Here is a 15,186-nt window from a genome sequence, read left to right as displayed (position 1 = left end):
GATTTATATTAAAGGAAACCAATCTAATCTAATAAAACGTTAAGATGACACGTCACAAGGAAACGCAGTTTGTCCAGGACGATAATCCCTAGCGCCACCTAAGAAATAAATCTGAACTACCAACTGACATTTCAATCTTAATCAATCTGTCATCGTTTTATTTTTAAGCACCGCAAAAAAAAACAAAAATATTATTTATCAGAAAGCATTAAAGAAAAAAACCGGACCTGATTCCGAACCACAAAGTGTGTTTAATTTCAGCTCCGGTATATTCGCAATTTTATACGAGTATTTTCACCATAGCAAATTATTAAAAGTGATATACCTGTTTAATAAAGTTAGTGTTGTACGAAGACCTAAAAACGTGAGTAGAAGAACATTAATTAGATTGAAATAATATATTTACGTTGGAAATCGATCTAAATAAAATCATCATATCAACACAACATCGGACTATATTGTTCTGAAGCTATTTTCTTGTGGCATTTTAAAGTAATTACTATTTAAATGGGAATAATCCACAATTAAAGGTTAAAGTACATTTATTGACGTTTCAATTTCCACTTCGGAAATCGTTCTCAAAAAAACATTAGTAAATTTTTAATATACTAATATAATAATATAATAATTTACTAATGTTTGTATTTTGAGAACTAAAGCTAGGTTAGGTTGAGGTTACTTTGACATAACTAAAGCATTTGACACAGTATGGAAACACCGTATATTGAATATTCTAAAAAAGCTGGGATATCAAGGAAATATTTTGGCCTGCATAAGCAATTTTTTAACTCAAAGAACATTTCAAGTCCGAGCAAACGGTGCTATATCTTATATTAGAGAACAACAAAATGGAATCCCACAAGGATCGATTATCAGTCCTACTTTATTTTTAATAGCAATAAACGATATAATAAAAATCATTGCGAAACCTGTTCAGGTAAGACTATATGCTGATGACCTGATTCTTTACATCAAAGGCAAGAACGTTGATAATATGGCGTCAATATTACAAGAACACTTAAACAAACTAGTGATTGGTGGAAATTTTGAGAATCAAAATCTTTCCTAGACAAACGAAGTAAAATTCCTAGGAATGATATTTCAACAGTTAAATTGGAAAAGTCATATTCAGCAGTTTGTTCTTTCATGTCGAAATGGCCTTAATTTGTTAAAGTACCCAGCTTACAGAACTTGGGGGGCTGATGGTAAAACAGTGCTCATGTTATATAGATCCATAATTCGTTCCAAGATGGATTACGGATGTGTAGGATTATCTCCCTAAGGATTATAATTGGGGCATACAGAACAACTCCGATACATAGCATACAAGCCGAAATAGATGAACCCACGCTAAAGCTTCGTATACCGCTGACAACCCTAAACTACGCTTCTAACATATATGTAAATAAAAGAATTCCAATAAATAACATTTTAAACATATCTATGATGAATGACTCGTTAAATTTCAATCTTCCATATTCCCGCAGAATCCATCATGCAATGAAACTACTTAACTGGAAGCAATTTCCACCCTTATATCAATACAAAAATATATCCTTATGTCCACCTTGGATTGTAAAAATTCCAATACTCAACTGTAGTCTATTACAATTCCAAAAAAATAGCACTAACCTCAATATTATCATACAATACTTCAGAGATCTAATTAACTCTCATTCCGATTACACAGTATACTACACAGACGCGTCTAAAACTGAAAATGGAGTCGGGGTGGCAATAATTAACAACACAGAGATTCTCAAACATAGAATTCCAGATACTGCAACCGTATTCACAGGAGAACTTTATGCAATCTACCAAGCATTACTACATGCAAATGCGAATAAGATGAATAAAACGTTAATCGTGACAGATTCTATGTCATCACTACACCTTATCAAGAAAATATACACACAGCATCCATTAGCTTTACTAATAAAGGAAGAACTAAATAAATTACATACTAAAGATATAAGTATCAAGTTTCTCTGGGTTCCATCACACGTCGGAATAGCAGGTAATGAAGCAGCCGACCGAAATGCCAAAGAAGCCATAAATGATAATAGTACCCAAATGTCTCTCCAATCTGTTAGTATGGATCTAAAAAGCTACTTTATGAAACATATTTTCGAGATCTGGAACAATAAATGGAAATCCACACCATCAAAGCTTCAGGAAATAAAAAATAAAATTGGACCATGGCAACCACCCAATGTATCTAGACGAAAGCAAATGATCATTTCTCGTTTACGACTTGGACATACAGAGTTTTCCCATGAACATTTGTTTAAAAAAGAAGAACACCCAATTTGTGATCAGTGCGGTTCATTCCTTACAGTAAAACATGTGCTAGTGGAAAACTGCGAAAACTTTAATATCCATAGAATTAAATACCATCTACCAAACAATCTTAAAGACATTTTAAACTCAAATAACAATATTGATAAACTACTTCTGTTTTTAAAAGATTGTAATTTAATAAGTAAAGTGTAATTAATTGTTACCGTTCCGCTAATAACTTTATTAGGTAAAGCGGGTTTTTTGTAAATAAAAAAAAAAGAAAGCATTAAATTGATTGAACTTGTCTTAACTTTTTAACTTTGATTGAATAAGATCTAAGAAAAGAAAATACAATGAAGATAAATTAAAATGTATAGAACAGAGCTATAAAAATAGAGAAATTAGAAACTTATATCAAGGGGTGAAAAATGAGAAAAAGGGGTACCAAGGAAAATCTGTACACTACAAAAACAAAAATAGAAGAAATTTAGTAAGTGACGAAGAAATATTGAGCAGATGGAAAGAATACTTTGAAGAACTTTTAAATGAAATTCCCACAACAGAATATGAAGAGGAAGAAGAAGTGAAGGAAAATGTCGATCAAGAACGAATAGAGGAAAGACCACCTAACTAAAAAGAAATAAAAGAAATAATAGAGAAACTAAAGAATAATAAGAGCCCAAGAAGAGATGAAGTAACAGCTGAAATGTTTAAATATGGAGGACCAGTACTAATTAAGCATTTGGAAAAGTTGCTAAAAGACATATGGGAACAAGAAAAATTACCGAAGGAATGGACCGAAGCGACACTGTGCCCTTTTCACAAAAAAGGCGACAAAAGTTTATGCCACAATTACAGGGGAATAGCCCTACTAAATGTTGCATATAAAATACTTGCAGTATATATAAAAGATAAGCTATCTCAAAATATAGATAATGACATAGGGGAATATCAATGTGGATTCAGAAGAGGGCGCAGCACAGTGGATCAAATTTTCCTACTGCGCGAAATACAAGCAGAAAGCTACGAATATGGGAAACCTATAATGGCCCTATTCATCGACTTTAAACAAGCGTTCGATAGGATAAAGCGCAAAGAAATATACAAAGCACTACGTGAAATGGGAATTAGTGAAAAACTGATAAGAATGGTAAAAGTGACACTCCGAAAAACAGAGAATAGGGTTAAAATAAATGGCGAAGAAACAGATAAGTTTGAGGTCAGTGAGGGGGTGCGACAAGGAGACCCACTGTCATCGCTGTTGTTCAGTATCGTCCTCGAAGTTACCATCAGAGAAGCTGGAATCAACAGGTCAGGACTTATATATATCAAAGAAAATACCAATGCTTAGCATTCGCTGACGACATTGTACTGATAGCCAGAAGTAAGCAAGAATTAAAAGAAATAATAAAAATATTAGAAATGAAAGCGAGAAAGAAAGGGATGTACATAAATGAAGAAAAGACCAAATATATGGAATGGACAGAAAGAGATTACCTACAAGAACAATATCTGACAGTAATAACAGATGAAAAAACATATAAATTCGAAGAAGTAGAAATATTCCAGTATTTAGGAGCGACATTCACGAGAAGACCAAATATGAAGGAAGAAATCCAAGCGAGAATTATGGCCGGTAACCGTTGTATTTTTGCACTAAACAATTTATTAAGAAGCAAAAACATATCTAGAAAGGCTAAGATAAGAATATATAAGACAGTAATAAGACCTATTGTATTATATGCCAGTGAAACATGGACAATGAACAAATCCGAGCAAGTCTTGCTGCAAGTCTGGGAAAGAAAAGTCCTCAGGAAAATATTTGGAGGTAAATTATGGAATGGTATATGGATAAAAAGACCAAATGTGGAATTAAAGGAGATGTATGGAGAGCCGAATATCGTAGGGATCATAAAGTCACAAAGACTGAGATGGTTGGGACACATCCAAAGGATGGAAAACACGAGACTGCCAAAAAGAATGCTAATGGGAGGAATAGGAGGGAAAAGGAAGAAAGGCAGACCGAAAACCAGGTGGAAGAAGGATGTTGAAAAAGACATAGAAAAACTTAAAATACCAAACTGGAAAAATAAAGCAACAAACAGAAACGAATGGAAAAGAATAGTAACCCAAGCCATGGGCGTTCTAGGCCTGGAGAGCTAAATATATATATATATATATATATATATATATATATATATATATATATATATATATATATATATATATATATATATATATATATATATATATATATATATATATATAATTAATTGTTACCGTTCCGCTAATAACTTTATTAGGTTAAAGCGGGTTTTTTGTAAATAAAAAAAAGAAACATTAAATTTATTGAACTTTTTTCTTACATAATATTTTTGAGTATTTCCCTTTGGTTTTTTCTTAATTTTTAGTTATTGAACTTTGACATATTATTTAATTCTAAGGCGGTACGAAGTTCGCCGGGTCAGCTAGTATATTATAATTAATATTGTTTGATTTCTTCTTGTTTTTCATACAATTTTCAATACTTTCACTAGCCAATCTTCTCGTTTATTACAAATTATATAAAAAGAATTTGAATGGCGCTGGCATACATTCCACAAATGCCTATACAAAAATTCATCTGTAGTTGTTTTAAAATCCACGTCTATTTTTTCTCACCATCAAATTTTCTTTCAAACATAGGTATTAAAGATGGGAAATTAATGCATGTTTTACTTTTTGAAAGTATAAACAATTCTAGTCCACTCGGTATAGGTATGCGTATGGATCTAAGAATAAGAATGTATTTTTATCATATAGTAGGTACAATAAAAGTTTTAGTGAAAATAAAAATAAAGATAAAAATGGGGTCAACGACATAAAAAATATATGAACGGTTACAGATTACAAAATACTACTAAAAATATTCTGATTCATGTCTGTTTAGTGATAGGTTTAAAAAATATATTAGCAAATTATGAATTTTTGTTGCCGTGATATCGCTCGACGTGGGATTAAACATTGGGTATTACAAATTTTTGAGTGATTTTTACTTTATTTAAAAACACAGCGGGTCGTTGAACTGATAAAGAAATTATTTAACGGTCTTAGGTACCACCTGTCTTTATTGGCGAGACATATGTTTACGAAACGTCAGGTGCATCAAGAACGTGATAAATGTTATCTCTAGAATTTTATTCAACTTTTATTGTGATGATTTGCACTAAATTTTATCTGTAATTAATGTAAATCGTCTTATTAGATTGTATATGACGCATAATAATTATTATAAAATGGTTCTCATAAATTAGGTTTTTTAATTTTCGTTTAAATGCATTGGTGTTCATTGCTTTCACTATGTCCGGGATAAGGTTGTAGTACTTTATTCCTTCTACCACAATGCTTCGTTGTCCTGCAGTTGCCTAAAGTAGAGTATTTATTTAACTACATAACAAATACAAATACTGTTGTAGCAAGTCAAAAAAAAATACATAGTATATAAAAAAGGAATATAAAACTTAAATATATACAAGAACACATATTAAACAAAAAAAGATTTATGGCAAATTTACGGTAAGCCACTGAATATAAAGTAAAAAATAAAATAATAAAAATAAAAACGTTTATTGCCTTAAAAATATATGTACATGTCAAACTTAAAAATTTCAGCCTTCTTTCTTCGGCGTACCGCTTTTGCACCGCCAGCGTATGTTGTTTCTTCCTCTCGGCTCCTGGATTTTCCTTGGTGGTGTCCTCGTCTGCTTCTGTAGGTACTTGTATCGGCAAACGTACCTACTTCCCTGCATGCCTGGTTTTCTAGACCCTGATCAGGTGGTCGATCAGTCTATGGGTGGATCTAAATATCCTCTGGATCCTGTTTTTCTCGAGGATATCCCTGGTCTTACGTAGTCTTCGTGTGGCCTGGTTGAAGAACCACCTGGTTCTGTTCTCGGCCACCTCCCTTAGTGGCGTGTATCCTAGTCTGTTCCTGATTGTCGCGTTGGTAACTCTATCCTCCCATGATGCTCCGTCGATGATTCTGTAGCATGATGTTTCAGTTGCTTCTAACTTTTTCCAGTGTGATTCCGCAATGGAGCTCCACACTGGTACTGCATACAGAATCACCGACCTAACATATGCTTGGTAGAGTTGAATTTTCTTTGCCTTCGAAAGTGGACTGGACCTAAAAATGAAAGGAAGTATTAGTTTTTTAGCTGTATTAGCTTTTACCTTTGTTTTTTGTGTATGCACCCGGAAGTTGAGTCTTCTGTCGAGGTGGACTCCTAAGTATTTGACCGTCTCTGATTCCTGAATTCTGTTGCCTCCTACTGTGATCTCGTTCCGTGGTGGTCGTTTGTCCTGGGTGAATATGATGAACTGCGTCTTTTCGGCGTTGATCTTGATTTTCCATTTTTCGGTGTAGTCCGTGATTTTTTCCAGGTGGTTCTCCATGTCATCTATGATTCTTCTTTCGTCTTTTCCGGATGCATACACTGCTGTGTCGTCTGCATACAGGGCTGTAGAAGTCCTTGGATCTGTTGGAAGGTCTGAAACAAAAATGTTATATAATATAGGTGATAAAATGCTGCCCTGATTCATTACTTCCTGGATTTCTTGGATCGTCGACATCTTTTGGTCAGCTGAAACTTGGAATGTTCTATTGGATAGATACATGTCGCAGATGTTGATGAGGTAGTGTGAAAGTCTAGCCTTGTCCATCTTGAAGATTAGTGCCTTCTTCCAGACCGTGTCGTATGCTTTTTCTATGTCCAGTATGGCTAATCCTGTCTTCTGTTTCCTGTTGAATTTTATCTTCGTGTCGCTGATAATCCTTGCTGGTTGAAGTTTGCAGTTTCTTCCTTTTCTGAATCCGAACTGGTCTTCTTGGATAATTCTTCTTCTTTCTGTGTGCTTCACCAGTCTCTTGTAGATGATTTTTTCCAAAATTTTTCCCATCGTTTCCAGGAGTGATATGGGCCTGTAGCTTTCCGGTCTTTTTCCATCTTTCCTTGGCTTCAGAAGAGGTATGATCTTGGCGTGTTTCCAGTTGTTCGGAAAATGTCCTTTTTCCAGGCAGTATTTGAAGATATAGTACAGCTGTACTATGATCTTCTTCGGAAGTTCCTTGAGGGTGATGTTATGGATTCCTTCTTGTCCTGGTGCTCTGCTTCCTTTCAGCTTCCTGATGATTTTCGCAACTTCGCTTGGGCTGGTATGGTCTTCCTCGTCTATTTGGAACTCGTTCCTTCTTCTGATCCTGTTGTATTCTTGTTCGACTTGCCTCCTTGTTCTTGCATCCGACATATCCTGGTTTTGTCTGTTTGTGGCTGCCATCTTCCTTGATATTGCATCTACTTTTCCTTGGGTGTCGTAGTGTGTTCCGTTCCCTCGTTGTCTATGATTTGTGGCATCTTTTGTTTTCCTCTTCTTCTTGCCTTACACATAAAGAACTTGATAGCTTTTTAAGCTCTGTATCATAGATAAATAATTTCTGTATGATTCACATACTTATAGAAGCTAAGTATTATGGTTAGGAATGCAACAATTCACCAAAACTTTTTAACATCAAATCTTCTTCTTCTTCTTAGTCGTTGACCTGATGCAGGTATCGTGATATCATGAAGCTATTAGCTAAATTTCCCAATGTTCCTCCACGTTTTTCTATCTTCTGCCATTCTAGCCCATTCTGACAATGGAGCGCCAATGGTACCAACAATATGGTCCGTGTATCGTGTGGGAGATCTACCTCTATTTCTTTTGCCTTCTACTTTTCCCTGGATGGTAAGTTTTTCAAGACCATTTCTTCGAAGCACATGTCCAAAATAGCTTATTATTTGTTCTGATATTTGTGTTCTTAGTCTTTTCTTTATGTTTAGCTGGTCCAGTATGGATTCATTTGTTCTTCGGGCCACCTATGGTATTCTCAGCATTCGTCTCCAGCAGTACATCTCAAATACATCTATGTTCTTTTTGTCTTTCTCAGTAAGAGTCCAGCATTCCGATGCATAAGTAAAAACTGGAAAAACTAGACTTCTTACTAGTCTCATTTTTGTATCGGTAGTTATTTCATGGCTTTTCCAAATTTTTGTTAATTTTGCAATAGCGCTTTTTGCGATTGCTGACCGCCGCTTTATTTCTTCAGTACAGCCTCCTTTGTTGGTTGTTAATGAGCCCAGATACACAAATTTATCTACAACAGCGATATTGTTTATCATGACCAGATGATTTTGATTGTTGTTAGCTCTGTCAATTATCATGATTCTCGTTTTATCTCTGTTTATTTTAAGGCCCATCGTTAAGCTTACGTCTTCTATCCGTTGTAGCAGGTGAATCAATTCAGCTTCAGAACTAGCGAGGATAGTAGTATCATCTGCATATCTCAAGTTGCAAATCTTCTTGACGCCAATGGTGATGCCACCGTTCCAGTCCTCAGTAGCTTTCCGCATTATCCATTCACCATAGATGTTAAATAGAATTGGGCTTAGTATGCAGCCTTGTCTCACGCCCTTTGTGACCCTGAAACTATCGGTTAGTTCCCCATTTATTCTAACTCTGGCATAATTGTTATTGTACAGGCTTTTAATTAGCAGTATCAGATGATTGGGGACTCCCATTTCAGACAAAACATTGCCACATTTTACTCCAGTTGACCAAATCGAAAGCTTTACTATAATCTATGAAGCACAAATATGTTGTGATGTTAAATTCTCTGGATTTTTCTACAATCTGCCGTACGTTTAAAATTTGTTCTCTAGTACCACGTCCGGGGACGAAATTTGCTTGTTCCTCCGCAATGTTAGGTAGTAAAAAGGGTTAACATCAAATAAGGACAGATAAATAAATTTCTTACTAAACATATTCACTATCTAGTAATAAATAATATTACAACAGGCTAAAAAAATATTTATCTTACCTTATTTTATCTTACAATGACCAGTTTTTAAAATGAAATATTCTTATAATAAAATGATATTAAATCAAATATTAAGTAAAATCAATTGTTAATAACTAAATAATGCAAAAAGATAAATTACAATACATAGTTATTGTTCAGCAAAAGTATTTTCAAAATTAGTTAATTGTATGTCAGGATGGCCGAGCGGTCTAAGGCGCCAGACTCAAGGTTTACCTTACCCGTTTCAACGGGTGCGAGCGTTCTGGTCCACTCTGTGGGCGTGGGTTCGAATCCCACTTCTGACATTACCTTTTTTTAATGTCTGTATGTCTATATGTATGTTAAAACTTTAAAAATAATATAAATATGCTTAATGAATCTATTATAACTGAATCACTTTGTTAAGTTATCAATTTATTAAAGGTAAATAACTTCTGTTATTTGTCAAGAATATAAATGCTATGTAATATTCAAAGATATGTTTACTTTACGGAAATCGTGGATGACCGATGAAATACTTAAACTTATGGATCGGAGAAAAAAAAACAAAGAAAATCTCCAAGAATATAAGAGAATACATACCATCGTCAGAAGAAAAATAAGAGAAGCCAAAGAGAAACAAAAAACAGAACAATGCCAAGAAATAGAGGAGAATAACTAATGTTGTTCAAGTGTAACCAAAGAAGATAAAAAGAAAGTATGGGAAGAATACTTGGAGAAGCTTTTCCATGACCTTAGAACAACACAAGAGCCCACCATTAAAGAAAATTCAGGTCCCGAAATCCTACCAGAAGAAATAACGGCAGCCGTCAGACAAATGAAAGATGGAAAGGCACCGGGACTTGATGAAATTCCTGCAGAACTGTTGAAGCTATTAGATGCAGAACAAATAAAAATAATAACTGAAATATTTAATGAAATATACAAGGCAGGAAAAATACCAGTAGAGTGGCTCAAATCGGAGTTCGTACCATTGCCCAAAAAACCAGGAGCAAAAGTTTGTGAAGTTTATAGGACCATAAGCCTAATGAGCCATCTGTTGAAGCTGTTTTTAAAAGTCATCCACAAAAGAATTTACCGGAAATGCGAGGAACAAATTGCGCCCAATCAGTTTGGATTTGTGAACGCCGTTGGTATGAGAGAAGCTTTATTTAGCTTGCAGGTATTGTTTTAGAAATGTAGAGATGTCAGCTGTAATGTTTTTGCATGCCTGATTGACTACAAGAAGGCTTTCGATAGAGTCAGGCATGAACAAATGATGGAAGTGCTGAAGAGGACAGGGATTGACGAAAAAGACTTAAAAATAATAGCTAACGTGTATTGAGATCAATCAGCGGTACTCCGAATAGATGGAGAATATACAGATCAGGTCAAAATCTTAAGGGGAGTGAGACAGGGATGCATAATTTCACCACTGATATTCAATCTGTACTCGGAGCACATTTTTGAAGAGGCTCTAAAAGATATTTATGAAGGTATCTCAATAAATGGAGTTAAGCTCAATAACCTGCGGTATGCAGATGATACAATAGTGTTTTCCAATACCATAGACGGCTGCAAAACTTAATGAACAAAATAACGGAAAAAAGTAGAACATATGGACTGGATATAAACACCAGCAAAACCAAGCTAATGATCACCAGCAAAGAAAACATAACTGGAGCAAATCTGTATGTGAACCAAATGAGAATTGAACGTGTCTCACAATACAACTACTTCGGAACTATAATTAATGAGTCGTGGGACAATACCCAAGAGATTAAATGTCGCATCGGAAAGGCAAAAAGTGCATTCTTGACTATGAGTTCTGTAATATTGTTCTGAAGCTATTTTCTTGTGGCATTTTAGATTTATTTAAATTTATTGAAGGTAAACTAAATGCACGATCAAATACTTACCATGTCGGGATAGTATTATGAGGTTTTTTTCCTGGTTTTTCCCTCATAATTTACTATGGATTCACTAACAGAAGAATTTTACTGTCATCATGGCATGTATTTGTCTTTTTAAAGACGAATTACATGTTATGATCTTTTCTGACGGATATTCTCAAGTTATAGTTGATTTCATGTAATCGAATGAACTATCTTATAAGTAAAGTCGTCCCAGGAACGCAACTCAACAATATTGGCAATATCATTTTAAAGTCGTCTACTTTAAAATGTATAATGTATGTCTGAATTGTCAATATAGATGAGTCAGATAAAATTAAATTATTAGAAGAATTTTTCACTAAGTAACAAAAAACAAAATTTGTTTAATTTACTAATGTTTGTATTTTGAGAACGATTTCCGAAGTGGAAATTGTAACGTCAATAAACGTATTTTAACCTTTAATTGTGGCTTATTCCCATTTAAATAGTAATTATGAGTTCTGTGTTCAAGAACCATGACCTCACCCTAGAAACAAAAATAAACCTCCTTAAATGTTATGTGTACTCAGTGCTTCTGTAGGGAGTAGAAACGTGGACATTGAAGGCGGAAACTCTATCAAAACTTCAGGCTTTTGAGCTATGGTCATACAGAAGGATCCTAAAGATAGCATGGACAGACAAAGTTACCAATGAAGAATTACTGCGGAGGATGAACACAACTGCGGATTTGGTCAACATCGTGAAGAGTCGTAAGCTGCAGTACTTTGGACATATAATGAGAAATCAAGGCAGATACGAGCTACTTCAATGCATTTTGCAAGGTAAAATTAAAGGAAAAAGGGCCCCAGGACGAAGAAGAATATCCTGGCTTGCTAACCTGAGAGCATGGTATATAAAGACCTCATCACAGCTATTTCGTATAGCAACCAACAAAGTCATCATAGCCAGAATGATCGCCAACGTTCGGAACGGACAGGCACCCTAAGAAGAAGAAGAATGTTTACTTATTGGTCTACGATTAGAAACAATATTTAAGATCATCTTTGTTACTATAGACCATATGTAATAATTAGCTTTAGCAAGAGACGGGTATCATAAATGATAATTAACTTAAAAAAAGTAACTTTGATCTCATACATGTATGTCACCAAAGTAGCTTATTTTTGTTTTCATCATAGTGTTGGAAATTTCTTTTACTTTTTTTTTTATCTTTCTAAAGGTTTTCTCGGTTCATACAAAGGCTAAAACTGATACATCATGTATACCTTAAGATCTTATCTTTTATGCCTAAGATCATCTTAAACATATTTTTTTTTTCCTTAAGGTATACATGATGTATCAGTTTTACCCTTTGTATGAACCCAGAAAACCTTTAGAAAGACGAAAAAAGTAAAAGAAATGCCCAACACTTTGAGGGAAACAAAAATAAGCTACTTTGGTGACATACATGTATGTGACCAAAGTTACTTTTTTAAAGTTAATTATCATTTATGATACACGTCTCTTGCTAAAGCCAGAGAACTTACGAACACAGTAAGTATTTTCGTAAGTTCTCTTCTAAAGCTAATTATTAAATATAGTCTATAGTAACAAAGATGGATCTGAAATATTGTTTCTAACCGTAGACCAATAAGTAAACATATCTTTGAATATTACATAGCATTTATACAATTCTTCGACAGATAACAGAAGTTATTTACCTTTACCTTTAATACTTATTCGTATAGAAGCTTTAATTGATAACTTAACAAAGTGATTCAGTTATAATAGATTCATTAAGTACATTTATATTATTTTTAAAAGTTTTAACATACATATAGACATTAAAAAATATAATGTCAGAAGTGGGATTCGAACCCACGCCCACAGAGTGGACCAGAACGCTCGCACCCGTTGAAACGGGTAAGGTAAACCTTGAGTCTGGCGCCTTAGACCGCTCGGCCATCCTGACATACAATTTACTCATTTTTTAAAATAATTTTGCTGAACATTATAACATAACTATTGTAATTTCTCTTTTTGTATTATTTGATTATTAACAATTGATTTTACTTAATATTTGATTTAATATCATTTTATTATAGGAATATTTTATTTTAAAAACCGATCATTGTAAGATAAAAAATTAAGGATTCCTTTGCCAACAGTATTTTTTTAGCCTCTAATATAATATTATTTATTACTTGATAGTGAATATGTTTAGTAAGAAATTTATTTATCTGTCCTAACCATAATACTTAGCTTTTGGGTTACTACTAAAGCCAAAAAAAGGCGACGTAGTTAAGGAGTGCTGTAAGAAGGGGTGGAAATGCAATGCATCGTTTGCTTGCCTACTTTTCAACACCTAATTCAGCTTCAGCAATCGCTGCTAGAGGCGCAAGTGTTGCAAAGTGTGCTACAAATACAATAGTGTCTTATAGACTTATTTATTATAATTCATTTTATTCATGTTTTTAGCGCTATTAGACATTAATTTATTGATGAATGTTAGGTTAATAAGTCTTCTATTCACAATCCGTTATAGGTTTTAATTAAGTTGAAAAAGAGAATAGGCTACTGGTTTCGCTGGTTACAAACTTTTACAGCATCTTCAGGCCCTCTAGAAACTAAGGATATCAGTACAAGTCTTATCGATTTCTTACTGAAATATGAATTCTTATTTTTTTCATTGAACGTACGATTTATGTACGTTCTTACATCAGAGGCAAATGGAGAAATTTCACTCTAATATAGAAACAACTGCCACTCATCAACCGCGTTGAGAATTTATTGCTCGACGTTTCGGCACCCATTTTGGAGCCATTTTCAAGAGGCTTCAAGAGTGCAAAAGAGATCGCAGAGGATTTATACTAGTAAAAGTCGCAAACAAGTTGGTGCTTTAAGTAGTGCAAAGCGCGGTCTACATGTTACGGTTGTATGTGCAATGAATGCAATTGGAACATATGTTCGTCCTTCTTTGAGTTTTCCTCGACAGAGAAAGAAAGACGAACTTATGATCGATGCACCTACTGGAAGTGTAGCCTTCGCTCAAGAAAAAGGATGGATAACTTCCGACATTTTCCGTCTCTGGCTGCAATATTTATTAAGGTATACAAAGGCTTCTAAAACCAATCAAGTTTTGTTGGTACTCGATAGTCATGATAGTCATAAAAGTTTTGAAGCTCTCAAGTTTGCAAAAGAAAACGGTATTATTATGTTTCGTTTTCCTGCTCACTGCTCTCATCACGTTCAACCCTTGGACATAGGATTTTTTAGACCACTTCAAACTTACTACGGCCAAGAAATTCAATTATGGCTGCGACAGAATCCAGGTAAAACAGTTACACAATTTAAATTAGTCAGTATCTTTAATAGAGCATATTTAAAAGGTTCTCTTCCATCAAATACAATAAATGCATTTAAAAAGACAGGAATAGAACCGTTCAATCCAGATGTCTTCGAGGATTGGCAATGTTTGCCGTATATAGCCACAGATAGAGAAAATTATGAACAAAACCCACTACCAGGATGTTCTGACGAGAACTCACTACCGGAATATCGGAACCAAAATGTTTCTTCGATTGAAGGTTTATCAAAAATCACTGATCAGAAATCAACATCATCGTCAGGTCAGTCCCAAACATCTCGGTAGAAGATATTTGTCCTCCTCCTTTAGCTGGAGTATCTGAAGTAACTCAGAAAAGGGGTAGAAAACGGAGTAAAACAGGATATTTAAATTCAACGCCAGAAATTGATGATATAAAACAAAAAATTGCAGAAAAAGAAGCAAAAAAAAAGGAAACAAGACGCAAGAAAAGTGAAAAGGCAAGTTCGTGTTTCAACTACAAACAGTTCTGAAAACGATTGTGAATCTTCTTTTGAAGAAGACGACTCCGACGATGCAGCTTGCATTTACTGTAACAAACTATTTTCGCATTCACGGTCCAAAGAAAAATGGATTCGTTGTCAAGTATGTAAGAATTGGTGTCACAATAAATGTGCAGATGTAAATCCTGAACGTAAACAATTCGTGTGTGAATTGTGCATGTAACTTTTTTCTTAAAAATACCTATTTGTAATATTGTTTATCGTTTAGAATATCTATTGGTTTAATAATATAATTTAGTATTTACTTATTTTATACTAAATGCAACGGGTCGATCATGGTCGTATCAA

The 15,186-nt window shown here is 34.2% G+C and overlaps 2 non-coding genes across 2 annotated transcripts; one reads left to right on the top strand and one right to left on the bottom strand.

The window, feature by feature from the left end:
• Window positions 1–9,347: 9,347 nt before the first annotated feature.
• TRNAL-CAA (transfer RNA leucine (anticodon CAA)) lies at window positions 9,348–9,462 on the top strand. Its single transcript has 2 exons — window positions 9,348–9,385; window positions 9,418–9,462. It is a non-coding gene; the product is annotated as a tRNA-Leu (tRNA).
• Window positions 9,463–12,867: 3,405 nt separating this feature from the next.
• On the bottom strand, window positions 12,868–12,982 carry TRNAL-CAA (transfer RNA leucine (anticodon CAA)). Its single transcript has 2 exons — window positions 12,945–12,982; window positions 12,868–12,912 (listed from the first exon to the last, which is right to left on the bottom strand). It is a non-coding gene; the product is annotated as a tRNA-Leu (tRNA).
• Between the last annotated feature and the right edge of the window lie 2,204 nt (window positions 12,983–15,186).

The sequence above is a fragment of the Diabrotica undecimpunctata genome, chromosome 6, assembly GCF_040954645.1.
Source record: "Diabrotica undecimpunctata isolate CICGRU chromosome 6, icDiaUnde3, whole genome shotgun sequence".
NCBI lineage: Eukaryota > Metazoa > Arthropoda > Insecta > Coleoptera > Chrysomelidae > Diabrotica > Diabrotica undecimpunctata.
The sequence above is the reverse complement of the archived record's forward strand: the minus strand, read 5'-3'. Positions and strand labels throughout refer to the sequence as shown.